We start from the raw sequence: 24087 nt of genomic DNA on the forward strand, positions 1-24087 counted from the left end.
TTTTTTGGTTTTTTGAGACAGGGTTTCTCTGTGTAGCCCTGGCTGTCCTGGAATTCACGCTGTAGACCAGGCTGGCCTCAAACTCAGAAATCTGCCTGTCTCTGCATCCCAGGAACTGGGATTAAAGGTGTGAGCCACCACTGTAATGAGTATGTGTATGTGATATGCATGCCCACATATACATGTTCCCATGGTGGGAATGCAGGTACGTCCAAGTGCGAATGCATGCATGTGGCAGGCAAAGATTGGCACTGTGTGTCTTCTTACATCACTCTCCACCTTGTGTCTCTAACTTGAACCTAAAGCTTGACAATTTAGCTAGCCTAGCTAGCCAGCTTATTGGGGCATCCTCCATTTCTCTAACTCCCAAGCACTGGGATTATAGGCAGCTGCCTGCCATTTACCTGTGCAAAGGATCTAAACTGTGGTCTCCAGGCTTGCTCAGCAAACACTTTACCCATGAACCATTTCCCAAGCTGCTCCCTTGTCATTCCTTTATGCTCCACAAAGGAAGTAAGTATTTTGATGGCCTATGCCAGCACTCAGAGGCTTGCTGCATGAACAGGGAAAGGAAGGCTGGCTTGAGCTGAAAGGACCCGGTCTCAAAGTGATAAATATCACATGGTTCAAATCATACCCAGTCATGGAGCAGGAACAAAGCAGAGCCTGGGGAAGAGCCTGGAGGCTGGGCTCTGGCAAATCTGAAACAAGTCCTCAAACTCTAGTGAATGAGCCCGTGACTCAGGCAGCTAGGCCCATCTTCTACCTGGTAAATCAGAGCATGCAGGAGCAGTTTCATCTTTGACAAAGTTCCAACTGCTGATCTAGGTCCTCTAAAAAATTTAGAAAATCCTTCATGTTCTCCAGAAATTCCAAAATAAAAATTACCCATGGCTAGAAAAACGGCTCAGCAGTTGAGCACTACCCATGCTACCCAGAACTCACACAGCTGCTTACAACTGTAACTACAGTTCCAGGGGATGCAACGCGCTTCCAGCCCTAGGCACCAGATATGCTAGCTACACAGTCAGACATGCAGGCAAAACACCCTTACTTATAATTTTTTAAATTAAAAAGAAAAGCAAACTTTTTTTCTCTTTACCTAGCAAAACTAGGTTACAGGTCAGAAAGAATAAAAAAGGAGCAGCGGGCCAGGTGCTGGACTGTGATGGACAAGATGCTGTAGTTACAGATCCAGCGTTAGAGGACAAAACTTTATGTTCTATAAACAAGATAAGGAGAGACACCTGAGAAATATTTCAGACATCTACGAAATATTTAGAATAATATATTTAATCTCTATACCTCACATCCGACACTAACGATCCTTAATTTACAGTTTCTTGATCTGCGTTTAAGTAATATTAAGTACAGTTAGAGCCCTTTGCATACCTGTCTTACCCTACGCTCCACCTTCTCTACCCAAAGATAAGTACTTCTTGCAAATTTTTGTAGTTCCCACACATGTTTACATTACTATGTATGTATATAGCCACAAATAGTTTTGAGTTTTTAAAATATACAACTGGAAAATTTCTGTAAAGATTCTTCTGGGAGCTGGGCAGTGGTGACAAACGCCTTCAATCGCAGCACTTGGGAGGCAGAGGCAGGTGGATTTCTGAGTTCGAGGCCAGCCTGGTCTACAGACTGAGTTCCAGGACAGCCAGGGCTACACAGAGAAACAAAACAAAACAAAACAAAAAAGCATCACCCGCACAGAGCTGAGACAGAGTGCTTGCTTAGCATCAGGAGGCTGGGTCCTACTCTCAGCACAACAACAAAGCAACACAAGTTCATTATTTCTCTACAATCTTACTAAGGCTCACCAGAACATTTAAGTTGTGCCTGGCTGACAGGTATGAAATAACATTTACTGCTGTTCAATTTGCATTTGTCTGATGACAAATAAATTTTCTTATACATACATGCATATATGTGGACATATCTGCTAAATGATTCCGTTTTTTGTTTGTTTGTTTGTTTTTTGTTTGTTTGTTTGTTTGTTTTGTTGTTGTTGTTTTTCGAGACAGGGTTTCTCTGTGTAGCCTTGGCTGTCCTGGAACTCACTCTGTAGACCAAGCTGGCCTCAAACTCAGAAATCCACCTGCCTCTGCCGCCTCTGCCTCCCAAGTGCTGGGATCAAAGGCAGGCGCCACCACATGTTTCTTATAGTCACGGTTTGTTTGTACTATTAGGAATAAAACAGGGCCTGGAATATACTAGACAAGCACTCTCCCTTTTATTACATTTCAAAACAGGATTTTGAGGCTCAGCAGTTAAGATCACTGGCTATATTGTAGAGGGTCCAGGCTCAGACCCTAGCACTCACAAGAAAACTCACACAGCCTGTAACTGGACTTCCAGAGGATCAGACCCTCCGTTCTGGCCTTCAGGCGATGCACATACAAATATCTGCATACAAAATGCTCACATATGTAAAATAAGTCTGCCTTTTTAGTCCCAGCACTCCAGAGGCAGAGGCAGGTGGATTCAATGTGAGTTCAATGTGAACCTGGCCTACAATGCAAGTCCAGGACAGCTAGGAAAGGCTCAGAGAAACTCTATCTTGAAAACACACAAATAAATAGATAAATAATTAAATCTTTAAATACACACACACACACAACTATAGCAAAATCCTAGGATTTTCCTAAGTTGACCAGGCTTCCCTCTTGCTGTGGTTCCAGCTGGCATGGAACTCTTTTTTTGTTTTTGTTGCTGTTGTTGTTTTATAAGAATTATTTAATACATGTACATGAGTACACTGTAGCTGTCTTCAAACATCAGAAGAGAGCATCAGATCTGTTACAGATGGTTCTGAGCCAGCATATGATTGCTGGGAATTGAACTCAGGACCTCTGGAAGAGCAGACAGTGCTCCTAACCACTGAGCCATCTCTCCAGCCCTAGCCTGGAACTCTTGATCCCTCTACCTTAGTCTTCCTAGGGCTGGGATCACAACCCCCGAAGCATCCCTCCAACAACACCCAAGATGGAAAGCTTAGATACCAGGCAGGGCAGTAAAGAAACAGCTGACTTTAAGGAATCAATCTGGACAAAAGGCCTTAATTAATTCATTTGCTAATTAGTCTTTCTCTTCTTTCTTTTGTCAAGCCTTACTTTCAAGACAATACCTTAGGCACTCTGGGGCCTTTATCCTTAGGGGTGAAAATGAAAGAAGTAAGTAGGTGATGTTAAAGGCAGTGTGAGTGAGTCTATAAAATATTACAACTGTCCTTACTCAAAAGAAAAAAGAAAGAAAGAAAACCACGAAATGATGTCAGACCCATAGGAAAACTCTATGTTGTCGACAGCACTCAGCTTGAAGAGGCTCATTTCAAACTTACCCTATTTGCTTTGCTTCCCTTTTGGAAGCATCCCAGTGTTTTTCTCTAAACTAGCTGCCCTCCTCCCTCCCCTTCAGCAATCCCTTTATCTCCCTTCCCCCACAATAACTACATACCCTCTATTTTCCACAGCTTCTACTGGTCTGTCTTCATTGCATGCTATCCACCCATTGCTTTCTCCATCTCCTCTGGAAATAGTTAATATCCTCTCTCCTTTTCTAAGATGGACGCAGAGTAAAAGCAACGCACCTTAATCACCCCAAGTAAGAACGGACTTCTCCTGGATTGTAAAGCAGGCAGGAGGGTGACTTGTCCTAAACCCTCCCAACTTCCTTCCCCCCTTCTAGGACAGCTGCTCTTCCTCTGAGAATTCTCCAAGTGTGGTAAGTCCCGACCCTCTAGAAAAGGCTCGGATGGCCTTCGGTCACATGCATGCTTTTTACCAGGACCAGTTATGCATTTCTGTTCCGGGCATAAACAAAACTCGGGCAATTTCCTGGAAAAGACACTGTATGAACAGGCCTCCTTCCCTTTCATTCCCGCTGGGCTGGCTTAGCCTATGCAGTAGTGAGAAGGATGACCTGAAGAAGACCAAACGGTCCCTGAGTCAAGTTCCCAACGCTCTACTCCACTACCTCAATAAAGCCCTCTCGGAGCACATCCCCCTCCCCGCCCCCGGCAGGAGTCCTGCTTGCTTCAGCTCCCTAAATCGGTTCCCCCAGGGCACTAAGCTCCAGAGGCAGCTCCCGTTTCTCCTTCCTACCCGTCCTGGTCTGCTCGGAATAGGTTAGCTCCCCTGGTGGGTGTGCCAGGGCGCAGGCCCCAGCCCCCTTCTTCCGACCACTCCAGACTCAGGGGCTGGGGACTCTGCCTCTTCCCAGCCCCCTCGGCAGGCGGCCCGCGCCGGCTCCGGGGTGGCCCTGGTTCTCAGCCAAGACAAGACTCTAGCTGGCTTGGTGACCTTGGGCAAGTCACTTCCCCCGGTAAGCCTCAGTTTCCTCCCCGGCCGAGCCGATTCCTCTCGAGGTTCTGCCCTGCCCACCCCGCAGGAAGGGGCTGCCCAGCGGGTGCGAAAACGCTTTGTGAGGCGCTCTGCCCGGCGGAGGAGCAGGGGCTCCCAGGGTCTCCCGGGCTGGACAAAGCTGTGGCGGGCATGGCTCCTCCCTCTCCGCGGGACCCCTTGCCCCGGTCTGACCCTCACCCCTCCCCGCACAGCCCGCCCCGCCCCGCCTCGCCGGCGGACCCCGTACCTGCTCCGGGCGCTCTGCCGCAGGCACCGACACTCTGCGCCCCGCTCCGAAAAGGCCCGTGGCCCGGAGGGCTAAGGCGGCCGGTGGTGATGGGCTCGGGCCGGGGCGGCGGCGGTGGTGGCGGGGGGCGCGGGCGGCGCGGGGGCCCGAGCTCAGCGGGCCCCGGCCTGGGAGACGACGACCGAGGCTGGAAGTGCGCGGCGGCGGCGGCGGCTGAGGCGGCGGCGGCGGCGGCGACCGCGACCGCGGCGGCGGCGCTTCCGCTCATGGCGGGGCCGCGGGCAGCGGCTCGGACTGCGACTCGACTCCGGCGCGGCGGGCGCTGGCTGGGCCCGGACCGGTGGCGAAGGAGGCTGTGGCGGAGACGGAGGCGGCTCCCGGCGGGCCAGGAGGCGGAGCCGAGCCGTGGCGGCGGCAGCGGCGGCGGAGGGGGCGGGGACGCCGGGGGGCGGGGACGCCGCGCCGCGCCGCCAATGAGCGCCGGGCTCCGGACCGCGGCTCCCGGGCGGCGTCTGGGGGGTGGGGGGAACCTCAGCAGCCGCAGCCCGCCCAGGCGGGGAGGCCCGGGCCGAGGCTCTCCTCGTCCGCGCCCCAACCCTCGTGCTGCCCCGCCCCCGGCCCGCCTCCGGGGCGCGGCTGCGGGCCTCCGGGGCCGGGCGGACCACTGCGCAGGCCCTGCCGCTCCGCCGCCTCGGGCGGTGTCTGCGCCGGGGAGTGTGCCCGGGTCCGCCCGGGTTAGCCTCAGCCGGCCGGGCGTCCCACCGTCTTCCCTGCGCCTGCCTGCTTCCTGCCTCGGCCCCCTGCACGTCGGTCCTCCCTCCCTCCCGGCTGGCTCCTCAAAGTTTGTGCCTTTGAGACACTTAGGAAAGAAACTCTCCCTCCGCTTCTGAGGCTGATTGGTGATAGATCAGTCTCCGTGGAGCCCTAGAGAACCGCAGAGGCGGAGACGGAAGAGTTGGAGAGGAGCGCCCTTCCCTAGGTTCTGGAGACCCATCTTGAATTCCCAGCAGAAGCCAGTCCGACTCAGCCGTGGTCCTCGCCCCCGTCTCCGACTTTCTCTTCCTCTTTCTCACTTTAAATACCCATGTGGGGAAAAGCACTGACAGGAAGCTGTCCAGGCAACTGGGCCTAATCTCAGAAGAGGAAGAGGCTGTGAAGTGAGGAAACACTTGGGGCTGTACTGAAAGCTTTCCTATTATTTGGGGAAGATTTCTGAGGATTCAAGACTCCCCGCTCCCCCTCCCATCCCCCGCCTGCCCTCTTTTTCTCAAAGGTGATGTTGGCGGCTGAACCGATTATCTTCCCGTCTTTTCTGGCTCACGTTATCAGTGGAAAAGTAAAATAAACTACCGTGTGCTGAGTGTCTCTAAGTACAGGCATGTGGGTAAGGGTGCAGCTAAGCTGCTGGCTAGATTGTTTTAATAAAAATTAGCCTCAGCCTTTCCCTGCACCGTGCAAAGAAAGGATGGGAGGGCAAAGCAGGCGATCTTTGGCAACAGACATTTCCAAATCCGCAGTTGACACTAGATGATGCATTGTCTTTCATCTATCCGGTCATTAGCAGTGCTCAGAAATGGAGATAGGATGATATTGTCCAGACCTTCCAAGAGCTCCCTAGAGGTCAGAGAGTCTTAGAAGTTATGAAGCTGCATCAGAGGAAGTCATTCTTGGTCACTTAAGATATGTGTAGCCAAACTTCTGAGCTACACAGAACCTATCTCAAAAAAAAAAAAAAAAGAAAGAAAGAAAGAAAAGAAAACTTTTAAAAATCTTAAGGATGAGTATTTCACCAAGAAGGACAGCGTGGGAAAGCTGTAGTGAAACACAATGAGATTATCTTTGACCAAAGGACCTAAATTTTCCTTCATTTCATCCCTGAGTTTCTTGTCACAGGAGAGTCAGATGATGTATTTTCAGGCTAGGGCCTCCATCCTAATAAGGCCCACTGAAAAACATCTATAAACCACTGTTCAGAGGCATCTTCCCTTTCATGAATCTCAGCCATCTTGAACATAACTCTCTTAAAGGCATGAGCCACCACCACCCAGCCAGTTTAGTCTCTTTTTATCCCCACAGTCAGCACCCCAAAGTCATCTCTTAAAACTCCAAGTTAGAGCAAATGTCTTAAGTGATAACACTAAAGAGAAAGGACAGTCTAGCAGTTTAGTCAGCCCAAAGAACTCATCAAAGGATGCCTTTAGACCAGGAAGAAATAAAGTGGGCTGTGGTGGTGCATGCCTTTAATCCCAGCACTTGGAAGGCAGAGACAGGCAGATTTCTGACTTCAAGGCCAGCTGAGTCTACAGAGTGAGTTCCAGGACAGCCAGGGCTATACAAGGAAACCCTGTCTCGAAAACAAAACAAACAAACAAACAAAAAACAAAACAAAAAAAAAAAAGGAGAAAAAGAAGGAGGAGGAGGAAGAGGAGGAGGAGGAGAAGGAAGAAGAAATAAGGGAGAGAGAGGGCCAGCAAAGCCCTGAGTCATCGCCACAACCCCTAAAACATAATGAAAGTAGGGCCCTCCTGTCTGCTGTGGCCCTTACCACCCACATCTTTCCATTCTCCATTGGTGATTAGTGAGAGAGACTAAATCTGTGGGTGTAGAGAACACGCAGGTATACTAGGGTGGATCATTAAAAAGTGCTACAAATGGATTTCTGAGTTCGAGGTCAGCCTGGTCTACAGAGTGAGTACCAGGAGAGCCAGGGTTATACAGAGAAACCCTGTCTTGAAAATCCAAAAAAAAAAAAAAAAAAAAAAAAGAAAGAAAGAAAAAGTGCTGCAGAGGTCAGAAGAAAGGAGAGGTGGTGAAGAGATCAAACTGAGAAGTTGAAATACTGGATATGTTGTACACAGTGCAGCGTTATTCATCTGTAAAGAACAGCAAAAGCACATCATTTGCAGCTAAATAAGTGGATCTGCATGTTGAGACAAGTACTGTATGTTCCTCTCACATGCGAAAAGTTTTACAACATAGGCCCAATAGGCTATGGAGATGGCTCAGGAGGTAAAGGCGCGGGTGGACAAATCCCACAACCAAAGTACCATCCCAAGGAAGGACCCACATGGAAGGAGAAAATCGGCTCCTGAACCTCCTTGTCCTCTGCCTTCCACACAGCCTTCATGCCGTGCAAGCACGTCTCCCAATCCACCCACCCCCACAAATACATAAATGTAATAATTTTTTAATAAAAAACTGAGAGATACACATGGTCACTTATGCCTATAATCCTAGCACTGGAAAGCAGAGGCAGAGGGAGTACAGATGTGAACCTGTACCTCATGTACAAATAAATTAAAATTTGTAGATATATAAATGAAAATTTATGTTAAAAATTAACAAGCAAATAGGATAGTGATTATAGGACGTTGGGAAGGATGGGAGATAGGTGGTTTGATTTCACTATTGCTAAATTGTATACATTTGTGTCTGTATCCTATTAATATGTGTAATTAATATGTGTTTAAAAGATAAGGCTACCTTATACAGTCTTGAATGCCATGTTGAGGGGGCTTGAGAGCTACTTATGTAGTAAGTGAAGGGGCTCGTTGGAGTCACTGAGGAGGCACCGGGATTAGGACGTACTTTGGAAATATTCTGGCTTCTACATAGAAGGTGGGTCAGAAGAAAGCATGGCACAAGAAAATAAGCTACAGAGCTCTTAGGCAAAGGGTAAGAAAGATCCAAAGTAAGGCACAGTGATAGGATAGAGAGCCATGATGGAGTAGAGTCAACGGCAGCTGGGGCCAGAAAGGTGGCTCGGCGGTTACGAGCACTGTCTGCTTGTTTACTTGTTTGCTTTCTCTCTCTGTCTTTCTCTCTCTCTCTCTTTCTTTCTTCCTTCCTTCCTTCCTTTTCTTCCTTCCTTCTTTCTTTCTTTCCTTCTCTTTCTTTCTTTTGTTCCTTCTTCTGTGTGTGTATGCACATTTGTGCATGTGTGTGTGCAAGCATGCGTGCTCCTGTGTGTGGAGTCTCAAGTGGTTATGGTTGGTGGCAGGTATCTTTATCTGCTAAACCATCTCACTTGGCACTGTCTGCTCTCTCAGAAGACCTGGGTTAATTTGCAACGCTTACATGGCAACTCACAGCCAACCTCAACTTCAGTCCCAGTCACCTGCACAGGCACTAGGCACACATGTGTTACACGGGCATACATGAAAGTAAAAACACATATGGATGTGTAAAATAAAAATATTTTTAAAAAAACAGGGCATAGGCTGGACGGTGATGGCGCACACCTTTAATCCCAGCACTTGGGAGGCAGAGGCAGGTGGATTTCTAAGTTCGAGGCCAGCCTGGTCTATAGAGTGAGTTCCAGGACAGCCAGAGCTACACAGAGAAACCCTGTCTCGAAAAACCAAAAAAGAAAAAAAAAAGAAAAGAAAAGAAAAGAAAAAGAAGAGAAAGAAAGAAAAAAGACATAGAACCTAGGATCTGGCTTGCACTAGGCAATTCTTTCTGTCTTTTTTTTTGTCTTGTCTGTCTAAATCTTTTTGTTTGTTTGTTTGTTTGTTTGTTTTCTAGACAGGGTTTCTCTGTGTAGCCCTGGCTGTCCAGGAACTCACTCTGTAGACCAGGCTAAATCATTTTTTTAATTGCATGTTTTCAAGATTCATCTGAGAGGTGGCACACATCAGAATCGTCTTCTTGTTTAAAAGCTGAGTAACATTCTCTTATGTGTGCCCACCACATTTGGTCAGCTTATCATTTGTCCATAGACACCTAGGTTGCTTCCACCTTTGGAGGACTGTGTTTGAATCCCTCCTTTCAATTATTTTGAATATGCTTCAGTAAATGGAATTACATCACTTGGGAATATAGGATTTCTGGGGTTTTTTCCTTCTTTTTAAAATTGACTTTTTTTTTTTTTTAATGTGCATTGGTGTCTTGACTGCACGTATGTCTGTGTGATGGTGTCAGATCCCCTGGAACAGGAGTTACAGACAAGTGTGAGCTGCCAGGTTGGTGCTGGGAATTGAACGCAAGTCTTCTTGAAGAGCGGCTAGTGCTCCACAGAGCATCTCTTCAGTCCCCTCTTTTTTTCTTTATTGAGACAGGGTGTATTAGTTACTTTTCTGGTTTTGTGTTAAACCATTACCAAAGGTGATTTGGAGGAGAAAGTTTATTTTGGCTTACAGTTCCAGAAGGAGAGCCCATTATGCTAAGAGAAGGCTCCACTATGTGCTTACCCCAAACCCTGAAGGACCATGTAAAACTATAGAACAACAGACCTGTAATCATAGGTAAAGTTAAGAAAAAAAGAGTTAAAATAGTCACACAAGTATTACAGAATAGTGCTTTTTTGTCATTTACTAATAAAAGAACTCAAGATAAACTGAGCTTAATGGAAATTGTCACTGTACCTGGCAACACAGTAGAACAGCCAAGCCTAATGAATAGAATGGAGAGGCTGAGGAAGGAGATGAGGTTTGTTGCTATTGTTGCTGCTGTGGTTGGTGGTGACGGTTTTAAGGTTTTAATTTAGAGGCTTAGGATTGTTGATAGTTGGTTGATTTTTTTTTTTTTAAAAACGGGGCTCTCATATACCAGGCTGGCCTTGAATGTTTAATGCTTCTGCCTCTACCTCTAAGTTTGAGAATTACAGATACAGTGTGCCACCACGTCTGACAAGGAGATGACCAAGTTTGACCATCAATCCTGCATGGCATTTCTTGTTCATCAGCACATCACAAACACATGTGGAACTCAACAGCAACTTCTCTGATTTACTTGAGAATGGTGACCATTTTTTCTTACCGTTATGAAACTGATGTGTATGAGCCTCTTGCTTTATATTCTTTTCCTTTCTGAATGGTATTGGAGATTAAATCCCAGCATCTTCTGTACTAGACAGGTGTTTTCCCACTGAGCCACATCCCCAGTCTGATTTCTTTAGACTAGACTCTCTCATGACTGTTAGCCCAATTATTTTTTTGTTTTGATTTTGATTTTTTTTTTTAACCACAAGGCCTCATGTAGTCCAGGCTGGCTCTCAAATTTCTCAAACTTCTGGTCACCCTGCCTCTACTTCACAAATGATGGGATTAATGATGGGCACTATCACACCTGGCTTGCCTCAATTTTTTTTTTGGTGGTGGGGGGGTTGTTTTGTTTTGTTTTTTCAAGACAGGATTTCTCTGTGTAGCCCTGGCTGTCCTGGAACTCTGAACACCAGGCTGACCTCAAACTCAGAAGTCCACCTGCCTCAGCCGGGCAGTGGTGGCACACACCTTTAATCCCAGCACTTGGAAGGCAGAGGCTCGCGGATTTCTGAGTTTGAGGCCAGCCTGGTCTACAGAGTGAGTTCCAGGATAGCCAGGGCTATATAGAGAAACTCTGTCTCGAAAAAAAACAAACAACAACAACAACAAACAGAAATGCACCTGCCTCTGCCTCCTCAGTGCTGGGATTAAAGGTATGCACCATCACTGCCCTGCTCAATTTTTTTAATGGTTTTACTTTCCAGAAAGACTGTGGCCATTTATTTATCTAGTCATTTACTTATTTTTTACTTAAAGTCAGGAAATTTACTTTTTTTACTTCTCACTTGAAAGCCACTCTTGTGGGTTGGTGAGATGGCTCAGCGGGTAAGAGCACTGGCTGCTCTTCCAGAGGTCCTGAGGTCCATTCCCAGCAACCACATGGTGGCTCACAACCATCCGTAATGAGATCTGATGCCCTCTTCTGGTGTGTCTGAAGACAGCTACAGTGAACTTATTTATAATAATAAATAAATATTTGAAAAAAAGAAAAAGAGAGCCACTCTTGTTTTGTTTATTACCTTTCCCTTTTTCTCATCAAACACCATGCCCCCACCCCTCCCTTTTTTTTTCTTTATTTTTTTGATAGTCTCCTGTAGTCCAAACTGGCCTCAAACTCAATATGTAGCTAAAGATAACCATGGTCTTCCTGCCTCTACCTCCCAAATGCTACGATTACCGTCACACACCACACCTGACTTCTCCAGTCTCACCACCACCACATACACACACACACACACACACACACACACACACACACATACACACACACACACACAGAGGCATTCTCCAATCTTATTCCTTTTCTCTCCTGAAGGCCATCATTCCAGTGTAGGTCAGGCTTGTAGATGTTTATGTATATATATTATTGTTGTAAATACATGTATCTTCTACTTAGATAAACAGAATTGTGTTGTAGAAATTATTTAATCTCAGTCTTTGATCATTCAATCCCAGATAACAGACACACAACTTTAATTATTACAATAAGCCTTAGGTTAGCACTGGAGTTGGCAGCTATCTACCCTTTATGTTATTATGTCTCCTTTCCTATCAAAAGCTCTGAATTATAACTTGCTGTGTTCCATCTGGGCTGCTCTTAACTCCAATTGGCCAGCCCTCATGGCCATGTTCTGAAAATTCTTACCCCATGGCATCTTCTGTTCTCTCCACCTTTTCTCTCCCCTCCTCCTGGTTCTCCTCAGACACCAAGTCCAGGAATCCCAAACCCCACCTATGTCTCTTCTGACCAGCTGTTAGCTGTTAGCTTATTTATTTATTTATTTATTTATTTATTTACTTTGGTTTTTTGGAGACAGGGTTTCTCTGTGTAGCCCTGGCTGTCCTGGAACTCACTCTGTAGACCAGGCTGGCCTCAAACTCAGAAATCTGCCTGCCTCTGCCTCCGAAAGAGCTGTGATTCACTTTCCCTACAAACATTTCCAATTTCCTCTCTGCTCTAGTAAAAGACAGTGGTGACTTCTCAATTGCTAAGTGCAATGGCCTTTTCTCGGGTCTCATCTTCCATGACCTCTTCATAGTCTTTGACAGGAGAGGGCACTTCCTTTTCTTGTAACTGTCTTTTTTTTATCCAGAAAAGATGGGTTATCAGTTGCATAGCAACCCCCCCTAACATTTAGAGACCTAAAACAAACTTATTTCTCAGGCAGGATTCTTGCTGTTGACCAAACTCTGAAGAGTAGCTGGGGCTGGATCCATCTGGAAGCTGGGGTGACCGTTTCAACCTGGGTGTAGTGCACATCCCAGCACTCAGGAGGCAGAGGCAGGCAGTTCACTGTGAGTTCTGGGCCAGCCTGGACTACAGAGTAGAGTTTCCTGAGACCCCATCTCAGAAAAAAATATCTTTTTCTTCTGAACCTCCTTCCCTAGAATGACCGAATCAGGTGGGCATTAGCAATGCATCACCCACAGGTTTGGACTTAGCTATCTTGCAGCAATGTGAACCTAGGGTAGGTAGACTTCTTGTTTTATATGTGTAAATATTTACTGATGTGTATGTGTGTGCACCACATGCATACCTAGTGACCACAGAGGTCAGAAGAAGGCATCAGATTCCCTGGGACTAGCATTACAGATCGTTATGAGCTGTCATGTGGATGCTGGGATTGAACTTGGGTCCTCTGAAAGAGTAACAAGTGCTCTTAGCCCTTGAGCAAACTCTCTATGTCTTCTTAGGAGACGATTTATTCTGTTTTATTTTATTTATTTTATTTCTCACTCAGTATATAAGTGTGCATCGCCTACTAGTTACTTCCAGCATTGCTGTACTTTGTTTGTTTCTTGTTTTATTTTTGTTTTGTTTGTTTGTTTTGAGACAGGTTCTCATATAATCCAGGCAGATTCCAAACTCACCAAATGGCAAGGCTACCCTTGAACTCCTGACCTTCCTACCTCTACTTCCCCAGTGTTGGGATGGCAGCCATATACCACTGTTCCTGGCCAACATTGATTCCTTTAGAGCATAAAGGACTCTAAAAACCCAACACTAAATATACAACCCATCCATGTTTTCAGGGAGGATCTCACTATGTTAACCAGGCTGGTCTTCAATACTCTCAACTGATCCTCCTGCCTCCGAGTCTAGAGTGGCCAAGGACTACAGACAGGACCATGACTTGGGTTTCTTGTTTCCTTTGCTTCTCTTTCTTATTTCTTCCTTTCTTCCTTCTTCCCTCCTTCTTTCTTCCCTCTATCTCTTATCTATCTGTCTATCTATCCATCTATCTATCCATCCATCCATCTATCTCTTTCTTTCTTTGCCCTGGGACTCAAATCCAGAGCCTCACACATTCATGAACTACCTCACAGCCACTTTTCCATCCTTCTTTCTGTTTTGATAATGGCTTTCACTAAACTTCCTGGACTGGCTTTGAACTCACTGTGTAGCCCAGGCTGCCCTTGAACTTTTAATCATCCCACTTTAGCCTCCCAAGAAGTTGAGATTATATGCCTGTGTCACCAGGCCCAGCTTTTTGTTTCAGTTTTTGCTGTTTAAAAAGTGATTCCTGCCGGGCAGTGTGGCACATGCCTTTAATCCTAGCACTTGAGGCCAGCCTGGTCTACAGAGTGAGTTCCAGGACATCTAGGGATACAGAGAAACCCTGTCTCAAAAAACCAAAAAAAAAAAGGGGGGGGGCCGGATTCCTGTTTAATTTTCTTTTGTTTTGTTTTGTTTTGTTTCGAGATAGGGTTTCTCTGTATAGCTCTGGTTGTCCTGGAACTCACTCTGTAGACCCGACTGGCCTCGAACTCAGAAATCTGCCTTCCCCTGCCTCTCAAGTGCTGGGATTAAAGGTGTGCATCACCACCACCCGGCACTGTTTAATTTTCAATGATGTATTTAATCATATCTAATGAAAAAGAAACATTTCTTACCAAGCTTTTCAAAAGCAGTTTAGTTTTCATATACTCAGAAATTGGTTCTTCTTGTGTTTGTAATTTTGAAGTTTAATTAATATTTATTTAAATCACAGAATTTCAGTAGTAAATATAATTATTAGAAGCAAGATTAGGAATAAAATTTTCTCTCAACCGATAGGATCAGTAAGTACTATTCAGCCTATTGTGTGCAAATGTATACATGGGTGTTCCTAGCACATCTTAAATAAGCATCAAGAGGATTAGTTAATCTCAGTAGAGTTAATCTTGGAGAGTTATAGAATTAGAAGGTTTCATGTCTTTCTGTTTGATATTTTGGGACAGAATTTCTGTCTACAGCCAAAGCTGTCCTTGAGTTTGAAATTCTTTCAACTTAGCTTTCCAAGCAATGGGATGCAGATTTGTGTCCCCATACCAAGCTAAAATTATCCTAATATATCTTTTTCTATTTTTTTCTTTTAGGTTTCTTAGTAGCCTTAAAAATACTTTCTCTGCATGTGTGTGTGTGTGTGTGTGTGTGTGAGCAGATGACACATGTATGAGAGAAGGTCAGAAAAGAGGGTGGAATATCTCTCTAGCTAGAGTTAAGACAGTTTGGAGCTGCCCAACATGGTTGCGTGGAAGTAGCCATGGGTCACTGAGCCATCTCTCCAGTCCCTTAAAAATATTTTTTAAATGAGTGAGTGTGTGTGTATGTGTCTGTGTGCCTGAGTGTGTCTCTGTATGCCTGTGAATGTGCCTGTGTGCCTGTGTGTGTGTGTCTGTGTACCTGTGTGTATGCCTGTGTGCCTGTGTGTGTATGTCTGTGTTCCTATGTGCCTATGTATGTCTTTGTGCCTGTGTGTGGATTTACACAGTCATGCTGTATCACAGGGCAACTTGTTGGAGTCTGTTCTTTCCATCACATAATTTCAAAGGGTCTATCTTCAATGGTAAGCCATGACAGCAATGACCTTTACCCTCTAAACCATCTCGTCAGCTGTCTAGTGTGTCTCTTCTTAAACCTCTTGATGTGAAGTAGCATAAACCACTTCTTGAAACACAGAGCTTATTGGCTAGTACAGTTGGCTAGTCCAGGGGTGGATGTTGTCCATTTCTGGTCTTCCTCCATCATATGTTGACATCATGTTAGACTTCATACAATGACAAGATTGTGACTGCAGCTGCTGGCACAGAAGAGAGGATGTGAATCCTTCTTAGTGACCTGAGCAAAGTCCAGCACTACTCTCTGTTGACTAACATTGAGTATATATCACCCTTGTGCTGACCTGTGGCCAGGGCAACAGCAACAAACTGGTTGATTTAGGAATGCGTTCCATCCCTCCCTGAGGCCCTACCTTCAGCAGACTGAAAAGAAGTGCCTTGGAGCATTAAGGCCTCCAATAGGAGAAGCCCATTGCTGAGGTAATGGTTGCTGGAGAGGGCAGAGCCATCTGCTGCCGGAGGGCAATTCTAGTGCAAGGTTCTTCTCTGTCCCCTTCTCTCTGTAACCAAGTCCTAGCATATTTCCCTGTACAGAGCAGACATTGCTCAAGCTTAATATAAATGAGAAATTTGCATTTTCCCTCTCCAGCCACTGTGCACCTAACTGAATTTTATGGCAAAGACTTTCATCGAGCACAAGACATCAGTCTTCATTTGCCTGAATCTTGTCATTTTTTGATCTTTTGTGCGTCAAAGAGTAGGCGCCATCAGGGTTTGGATGCAAAGACCCTGAGAGCTGTGCTCCCTAAAGCATCTCCTGAGGCGGTACTTGGTTGGCCCTGCTCATTGTTTTTTAGCACTAGTGAGACTGAGCTGTCTTCTTTTGGGCTTCTATCAGTGCCACTTTGGGGGGTTCTTCTAGGGTCCTTCCCCATCCTCCTCCCTGAACTTAGCTTCCCCTGGCCCCTTGCTTCCCTCCAGCCACAGCTGCTTGGCTCGAGGGCACTCATTCGGCACTGTCGCCTTGGCAACCCAGAAGGGGGCTTCAATCTACTGTCTCCCCAGAGGAGCCAGGCTGGCCCAGAGCCAGGAAGAGGCAGGGGGCAGGGGACCTGACTGGCCCTGAGCAGAGCATGTTGGGAAATAAACAGACTGTCGGTGTGCTGCCTGCCATGAAGGGGTTTGGGGGGTGGGGAATATCATGGGTGTGATTGTCTCTGTGTTGAACTAGCAAATGGCCAAGGATACCAGCAACCCATTAAAGAAATAGAAATGGGACAGAGAAAGAAGGCCTCTTGTGCATGTAGGGGGTAAGATCTGTAGGCCTGGGTTTAGTGGTTGAGCCTTGGTGTTCGTTTCTAGGACTATCATAACAAATACCACAAACTGGGTGCTTAAAACAACAGAAATGTATTGCCTAAGTCCCAAGGTCCAGAAGTCCAAAATCTCTGAAATCTATAATGGGTTTCTCCTTTGCTTTTACCAATTCCCATGGTGTGCAGGCAGCCCTCTGCATTCCTTTGCTTATGGGTACATAACTGTAGTTACTGCTCTGGAAATCTGTGACATTCTCTGTTTGATTCCACAAGGCTTTCTGCTAAGGACAATCCTCGGGTCCAGCCTGCCTTGTTCCAGCAAGTTGGCACTATTTGCTTATTTTCTTTTGGGAGTACATTTTTTTTGTTTTGGGGGTGTTGTTTGTTTGTTTGTTTCGAGATAGGATTTCTTTTTTTTGTTTGTTTTTGTTTTTTGAGACAGGGCTTCTCTGTATGGCCCTGGCTATCCTGGAACTCACTCTGTAGACCAGGCTGGCCTCAGACTCAGAAATCCGCCTGCCTCTGCCTCCCAAGTGCTGGAATTAAAGGTGTGCGCCACCACTGCCTGGTTCTACATTTCTTTGGGGGGAGGGAGGGAGTACATTTTTAAGAAAGATTTATTTATTTATGCTATGCATATGAGTACACTACCATTGCTCCTTCCAGACACCCCAGAAGAGGGGATCAGACCCCATTACAGAGGGTTGTGATCACCATGTGGTTGCTCGGAATTGAACTCAGAACCTCTCCAAGAATAGTCGGTGCTCTTAACCACTGAGCCATCTCTCCAGCCCAGGAGTACATTTTTTTTGAGACAGGGTGGCTTCAAACTCACTCTGCAGCTGAGGATGTCCTTGAACTCCTGATCTTTCTGCCCCAACCTCCTGATTGCTGGGCTTATAGGCAAGTCCTACCAAGCTCAGCCTATTAGTATCATTTTTTTCTCCACCCATCCCTCTCTGTTTCTTCTTTTCTTTCTTTTTTCTTTTTTCTTTCTTTCTTTTTTTTTTTTCGAGACAGGGTTTCTCTGTGTAGCCTTGGCTGTCCTGGAACTTACTCTGTAGACCAGGCTGGCCTCGAACTCAGAAATCCACCTGCCTCTGCCTTCTTTCCTTGTTTTTGTATTGTGAATTGAATCGAAGTCCCAAGCTACAGCGAGCAAGCAACTGTACCAACTGAACTATATACCACGGAGAGATGGTCTTCCACAAGACTGAAGTTTAATTCCCAACACCCACATGGCAGCTTCTGACAACCTCACATAGGCGTATATGCAGGCAGAACACTAATGAACATAAAATAAAATAAATTACATAGAAAAGGAACTCCTGGGTGAGGATTTTGATGATTATTTATTTACTTGCGTACTTATTACATGTCTCATATAACCCAGGCTAGCCCTGAGTGTATGGTCTGCCTGCCTCTGGCTCCCAAGTGCTGGGATTACAGGCGTGTGCCATCAAGTCTACCTTTGACCTTATTTAGTGCAGGGGAGCACAGACAGCGGTGTGTCAGCCGACACGACTCAGTTTGTCATCAGATGGTTTGTAGGGCTTAGTGCTGGTGGAGTGAGCACTCTGTCACCAGTGTGTACTCCTCCGCTGTCCCGCTAAGTCAAAACACAGCCACATAATGAATCATGGTAAACAGACAAACAAAAAACCCTAGCACAGATTTTGGGGTGATCCAAAAGTGAGACTGTCACTGACTGACTGTGTCAACCTCATCAACTGAATAAGGTTACCATGCGTGTCCTTTGTTGTAGAGTTGTCAGAAGAATTTTGTGGGTAGGTGGACAGGCGTGCATGAAGAGAGAGGGAGAGGAGACAGACAGACAGATGGATATTAAACAAAGAAATTGGAGTGCAAGCACTCAGGAAGCAGAGGCAGGAGAATCAAGAGTCCCAGGCCAAACTGGGCTGTCTAAGAGGTAAAACCGAAGTTCAATCCAAACAAACAAAACAGAAATGAAATACAAGTGCCTGACAGATAGATAACTCAGTAAAGGGTTGCAATCATTACACAAAAGCAAATGGCTCACTGGGTAGAGGAGGGCAGGAGAAGCCCTCATCAGTGCAGCCTGGCTGTGCTGCCCATCAGACTGCAAACCCTGTGCCTCCGACCCCTCCCTACCCCTCCCCTCTCAGAACAGCCATTGCTCACACTGGCAAAGCACTTGCCAGGTTTCCAGACTCTTGCTCATCAGTCCCCTGTCTCTGTGTCATCTTCATGACAATCTCATGAGACAGGGAGGGCTGTCATTGTCTCTCTCCATTTTGCAGACAAGAAACTGAGACCCAGGTGGGTTCCATCGACGGGTCCCAACTTTTCTTTTGGGACTCATAACAGATGATGCTTTCGGGTGGAACACTCCCAAGTGCAGCCCTGCCATGTCTTTATCTGATCCCCCTACTGGAAAGCAGTTAATGCTATGTAGCTGTTAAGGAGGGTAAGAGGAGTTATGTATAATTGATGGGGGAAAAATAGCTCTGATATATTGTGGGTGAAAAAAATTCAAATGGTAAATTTACTATTCCTAGTAATCCTGTATTACTATGTTTATTTGGCACACGTCTATTTACGTGAGCATGCGGTTGTCAGGAAAGGCTGTGTATGAAACCGTTAACAGTGGTAAACTCAGAAACTGAGGGTGGATGGTGGCCGACAAGAGCTTTTATACTATTTTTTTTTTCAAAGCGTGTGTATTATTTTTATCATGAAAGCATTTGGTATTCAAGCAACATTATAGGCAGACCTTGAGTCTGCTCTGATTTTCTTCAAGGAAATCATTCATGAATATGTATAGATTACCTCTGGAAAGATATTTAAGAAGCTGACGGCAGTGCTTGCCTCTAGAGAGGAAGTCTGGGGGACTGTTGTTTGCAGGGAAGGGGGGGGGAAATGGACCTCTCGCTGTATCCTCTTTTATAAGGTTTAATTTGTTTTCAACCAAGTGCATGCATTATAAATTCAAACAAGTTGAAAGAATATTATTAAAAGCTTCAGTGGTTTATAATTACCAGTGAATAATCTGTCCCCCACCTTCTGACTGATATTGCACGCTAGTTATTCCTACTGGCTTGGCTACTAACGCAGAGTGCTTCCATTCAAGCTCAGGCTTCACCAAGTCTGTGGCTTTTTACATTGTGTCCCCAGTGTGTTACTTCAAGGGACACACCTTCACAAACCCACTGTTCCCTAGACCCAGCTTCAGGATCAACAAGACTGGAATGAACTTACCAAAGGTCAAAAATGTACTTTTAATGATAATGTTCTATCACTGTATCTATTTAGCATGCATTCTGTATTGTTTTACCATACTCTGCTGGGTTTTTTTCCTTAAAATATAACTTACTTGTAGAAAAAAAAAATGAACATAACCCTGTTTCAAAAAAAAAAAAAAAAAAGGTGCACAGTCTAGAGAGATGGCTCAGTGACTGGAAGAGCACTGGCTGCTCTTCCAGAGGTCCTGAGTTCAATTCCCAGCAACCATATGGTGGCTCACAACCATCTGTAATGGGATCTGATACCCTCTTCTGGTGTGTCTGAAGATAGCTACACTGTACTCATATAAATAAAAACAAAAACAAACAACCAAAAAGTGCACAATAATGTAATTTGGCTTAATGAATTGTGTTATCATTGTTTTTATTTTTACATTTATTTGCTTGGAGTATGTGTGTGTTTGTGTTTAGATAAAAGCATGTGCCTCAGCACTTGTATGGAGGTCAGGGGACAACCGTGGAGGAGTTGGTTATCTCTCTGCCATGTGGGACCCAGGGACTGAACTCAGGTTGTCAGGTTGTGAGCTTTGCCATCCAACCAGCTCAGCGTCCCTTGTTGTTGTTGTTCTTTTGAGGCAAAGTGTCACCCTGTACAGCCCAGACTTGCCTGAAACCCATATGTACCTCAGGCTTGCCTCAAACTTAAAGCAATCTTCCTGTCTCAGCCCTTCAACTGCTAAGATTATAGGTGTGAGCCACCACTGCCAGCTCTCACTGCAGTTGAATTTTTATATGTGTCTTACTTGTGTAACAGACACCCAGATCAAAATATAGCTGTGCCATCTCTCTGGATATAGTTCTTCCCTGGCCTCTCCAGCCCTTACTATTCTCTGAAGGTAGCCCTTATCTGATTCCTAGCACCAGAGATGGATGGGCATCTCTTTTGGGTAACATACAAGTGAGCCACACAGTGTCTCTCTACCGTCTGTTTCCATAACCTACCCATGTTGTGGTACATAGCAGTTGTTTGGTCTTAACAGACTGAAGTGCTGAGTCACAGGGTATACATATATTTAGCTATAAGGATCCTGTCAGGCAGCTGCCCACTGGTAAGAAAGGTTCACTTGTTTCTCAGCCGCACCACAGGTCCCTTTCATTTCAGCCATTGTGGGGCTTGCCGACTCTGCTGTGACCCCTTGGTCACAGCATGGGGACTCCATGGTCCCCATCTGCTCAATCCTCTGTTCTGAAAGCACAACCCACCCCTGACACACACACACACACACATACACACACACACACACACACACCCCACAGTGCATCTGAATGCCTAACCACTCTTTCCTAACTTTTCTTCCTGGGACAGAACCCTATCCTTCCCTGACCCCAACCCATGATCAAATCCCAGCATGCATCACAAACAAATCCAGTCTCTGCCTCAGGTTGAGACCTGTTTCCAGCAGAGACTAAGGCCCTGATGTGAATCATTGACTGTCCTCTTAGCCCGCCACACACTGAGTCCTGATCACAGCAACAGCGTGACCCCGCCCCCAATTCCAGCCACCGACTCCTGAAAGATTGAACTCCCCTCTCTTAGATGGTGATTTAAGTTGACCTAATCTGAACTCCTTACTGAAGACACAAAAGGACCGTGCACACTGTCCAAAATTATTAGGAAATGTGAAATTGCAATAAAATGCACCATGAGACCATCTCAAAAGTGTTTCCTTGATTTTCTTCAGACGCTCATTGTGACTGAATCTTCCTAAGTTAGAGAAAGAAACTAGAATCAACCCCACTCTGAAATGTAACAAGGAACAGGCTGGGGGTGGAAGTGGGGGTGTGCGTCTTAAGAGAGCCTGAAGCTAAGCTAGTCCTGCAGATGGTGGAAGAAGGAGAGTAACCTTCCTCCCCGTTCTCACAAGATGGCAGGTTTATTTTAACGGTGTTTCTAACAGTTTGAGAAACGGATTTAGAGAACCCAGAGGGAAGCCTCTGATTGGGGGCCTTTGTCCGTGATGTCTTATTTTTTTTTTTTTTAAACAATGGTACTTGACTCCTGGTGAGATTTGTTCTCTCATTAAATTCTGATCATAGTAGTGTTTACACCCCCACCTTCCCCACCCCCACCCCCACTAGCAGCACCAGCCCCTCCCCCTGCAGTGGCTGCGGGGCAGGGATTCAGAGCCTTCTAAGAGGAAGAACGCTTTGGGTTGTTTGCTCTGTCGTCTAATCAGCAGCAAGCTGAGAATGTCATCTTCGCTTTGCTGCTCGTCCTTGAGAAAAACATGCTTTCCTCTTTAACACTGGGAGGAGTGACCTGGTAAGTACCCTGTCCTCTGAAGGCTGGCTGAGGGAGCTGGGGACAGACAGGCCTTCACAGAGATGCATCCCTCTCTCTCTCTCTCTCTCTCTCTCTCTCTCTCTCTCTCTCTCTCTGGAACAAAAGTCCTGGTTAATGTAAGACTGAAATTTTCAAATTCCTAAACATTAACTGGGTGAAACAACTTGCAGGATGGGGTCACGTGACCATGGAAAGGCCACTGGGATTTTGTCAGGAGACCAGGACAGTTCTGCCACCAGCTGTGGCCTTCACAAACCCCCCTTTGTCTCTAGATCTCCTCCAGGTCTGTAGTGATAGCAATACAGTGCACTTTATGATTGGGCCTTTTATAGACAGTACCCTATTTAATCTTTATAACGATCCCAATGAGATGGGAGCTTTTATTATTCAAAATTTACAGAACAGCTGGCAGGGACTTAGAGAAATTAGACTTTTTCAAAGGTGCCAGGCATGGTGGTGCATGCCTTTAGTTCCAGTACTTCTGAGGCAGAGGCAGAGGCAGAGGCATAGGCAGGTGGATCTCTGTAAGTTCAAGGCCAGCCTGGACTACATAGAAAGTTCCAAATCAGACTTAAGACTCTGTCTTAAAACAACAACAACAACAACAACAACAACAACCAAAACATACTTACCAAAGGTAAGACACACCACAATTTGTTTAGTTTGGTTTTAATTTGAATATAACCTTTTCATGTTGCTGTTTCTCACTGATTTGTGTGTTAACATTTGTTTTGCATTGTTATGACCTTGTCTTTAGATACCAAATGCTACTTTTGGCTCAAGAAGGCAGTAATCTTTTTTAAGTAGTCTAGAAATGTTGGTGCATCCACCGAAGAGAGCATGGGTTTCCCCTTCCTCTCTCTTTTTTTTCCTGTTTTTAATTACATTTATCTGGGGGTGGGATGGCCACCTGAGTGTTAAGACATGCTTGTGGAGTTTCGGGAGTTGGTTCTCTCTTTCCACCATGATCAAACCTGAGCCTTCAGGTACAGCAGCACTTACATCCAACCGCTGAGCCATGTGGCCAGTCCTGCCCTATCTTCTTGTCTTAGGAAACCTGGGTTAACATTCTAGCCCTATCCTAGTAGCCTAGGGATGCCTAAGTACAGACTCAGACCGAGGCTCGGCAACTTTTTGTCTCAATGAAATCGCAATACCTGACAGAATCAATTAGGAGAAGAGAAACTTATTTTGGCTCACAAGTTCAGAGAGCTTCAGTCCATCATGACCGGGAAAGCATTGTGGAAGAGCTCAGGCGTCCGTGGCTGATGCTGCTCACAGCGCAGAGGACCGGAAGTAGATCTTGAGGCTTGCGTCTCGGTTTGAGCTACAGTTTTTTCAAAAGTCTTCCCCTAAGGACCTACTTCTGCCAACAAAGTCCCACCTCCTAAAACAGTGTCACCAGCTGAAGAATAAGTATTCGAAACATGAGCCTGTGGGGTTTTCACTTCAGATTCCTAGAATAGGAATATGCTAAAAATAACTCCTGGCTGCTCAGGTGTCCCGGACAGGGGGTATAGGTGTCTAAAGGGAGCGTAGCTTTAGGCTTCCCTGACAGGAACGACGCTTATTTGTTCCTTCTTTGGTTTATAGTACTGCATGTTGAACCCAGGGCCTTGAGGTTGCTAAGCAACTGTGTAGGCTAATCTTGGTTGTCTGGAGTCATCTAAAACCCAAGCATCTGGACAGGCATGTGAGGGATTTTCTTGATTGGATCATTTGAAGACCCACTCTAGTTCTGGGTTGCAGCTTCTGGTGGCTGCTCATCAAAGGACAGGAAAAAAAGGACACTTTCATGGTTTTGTTTGTTTGTTTGTTTATTGTTTGTTTTTGAGCTTGCTCTCAGTCTCACTGATGTGTTCATATGTCCTGCAGCTGGAATTAGAACTTCTTTGTCATTCCAATGTAGATTGAAGACCGCCTGAGACATTTGGCCTTGTAGACTGAACAGATTCTTGGCTTTTGCTTAGAAAGATGACAGCCATTTTGAACTAGCTGGACCACAGCCTGTGAGCCACTCT

The 24087-nt window shown here is 45.7% G+C and overlaps 1 protein-coding gene across 1 annotated transcript in view; it reads right to left on the reverse strand.

The window, feature by feature from the left end:
• Positions 1–4810, reverse strand: part of Rnf38 (ring finger protein 38) — a 111014-nt gene extending 106204 nt beyond the window's left edge. Inside the window, exon 1 of the mRNA XM_031377252.1 lies at positions 4597–4810. The gene's annotated coding sequence lies outside the window, so the exon portion shown is untranslated. The remainder of the gene's footprint in view (positions 1–4596) is intronic.
• Positions 4811–24087: the final 19277 nt, after the last annotated feature.

The sequence above is a fragment of the Mastomys coucha genome, unplaced genomic scaffold (genome assembly GCF_008632895.1).
Source record: "Mastomys coucha isolate ucsf_1 unplaced genomic scaffold, UCSF_Mcou_1 pScaffold18, whole genome shotgun sequence".
In the NCBI taxonomy this organism is placed as follows: Eukaryota; Metazoa; Chordata; class Mammalia; order Rodentia; family Muridae; genus Mastomys; species Mastomys coucha.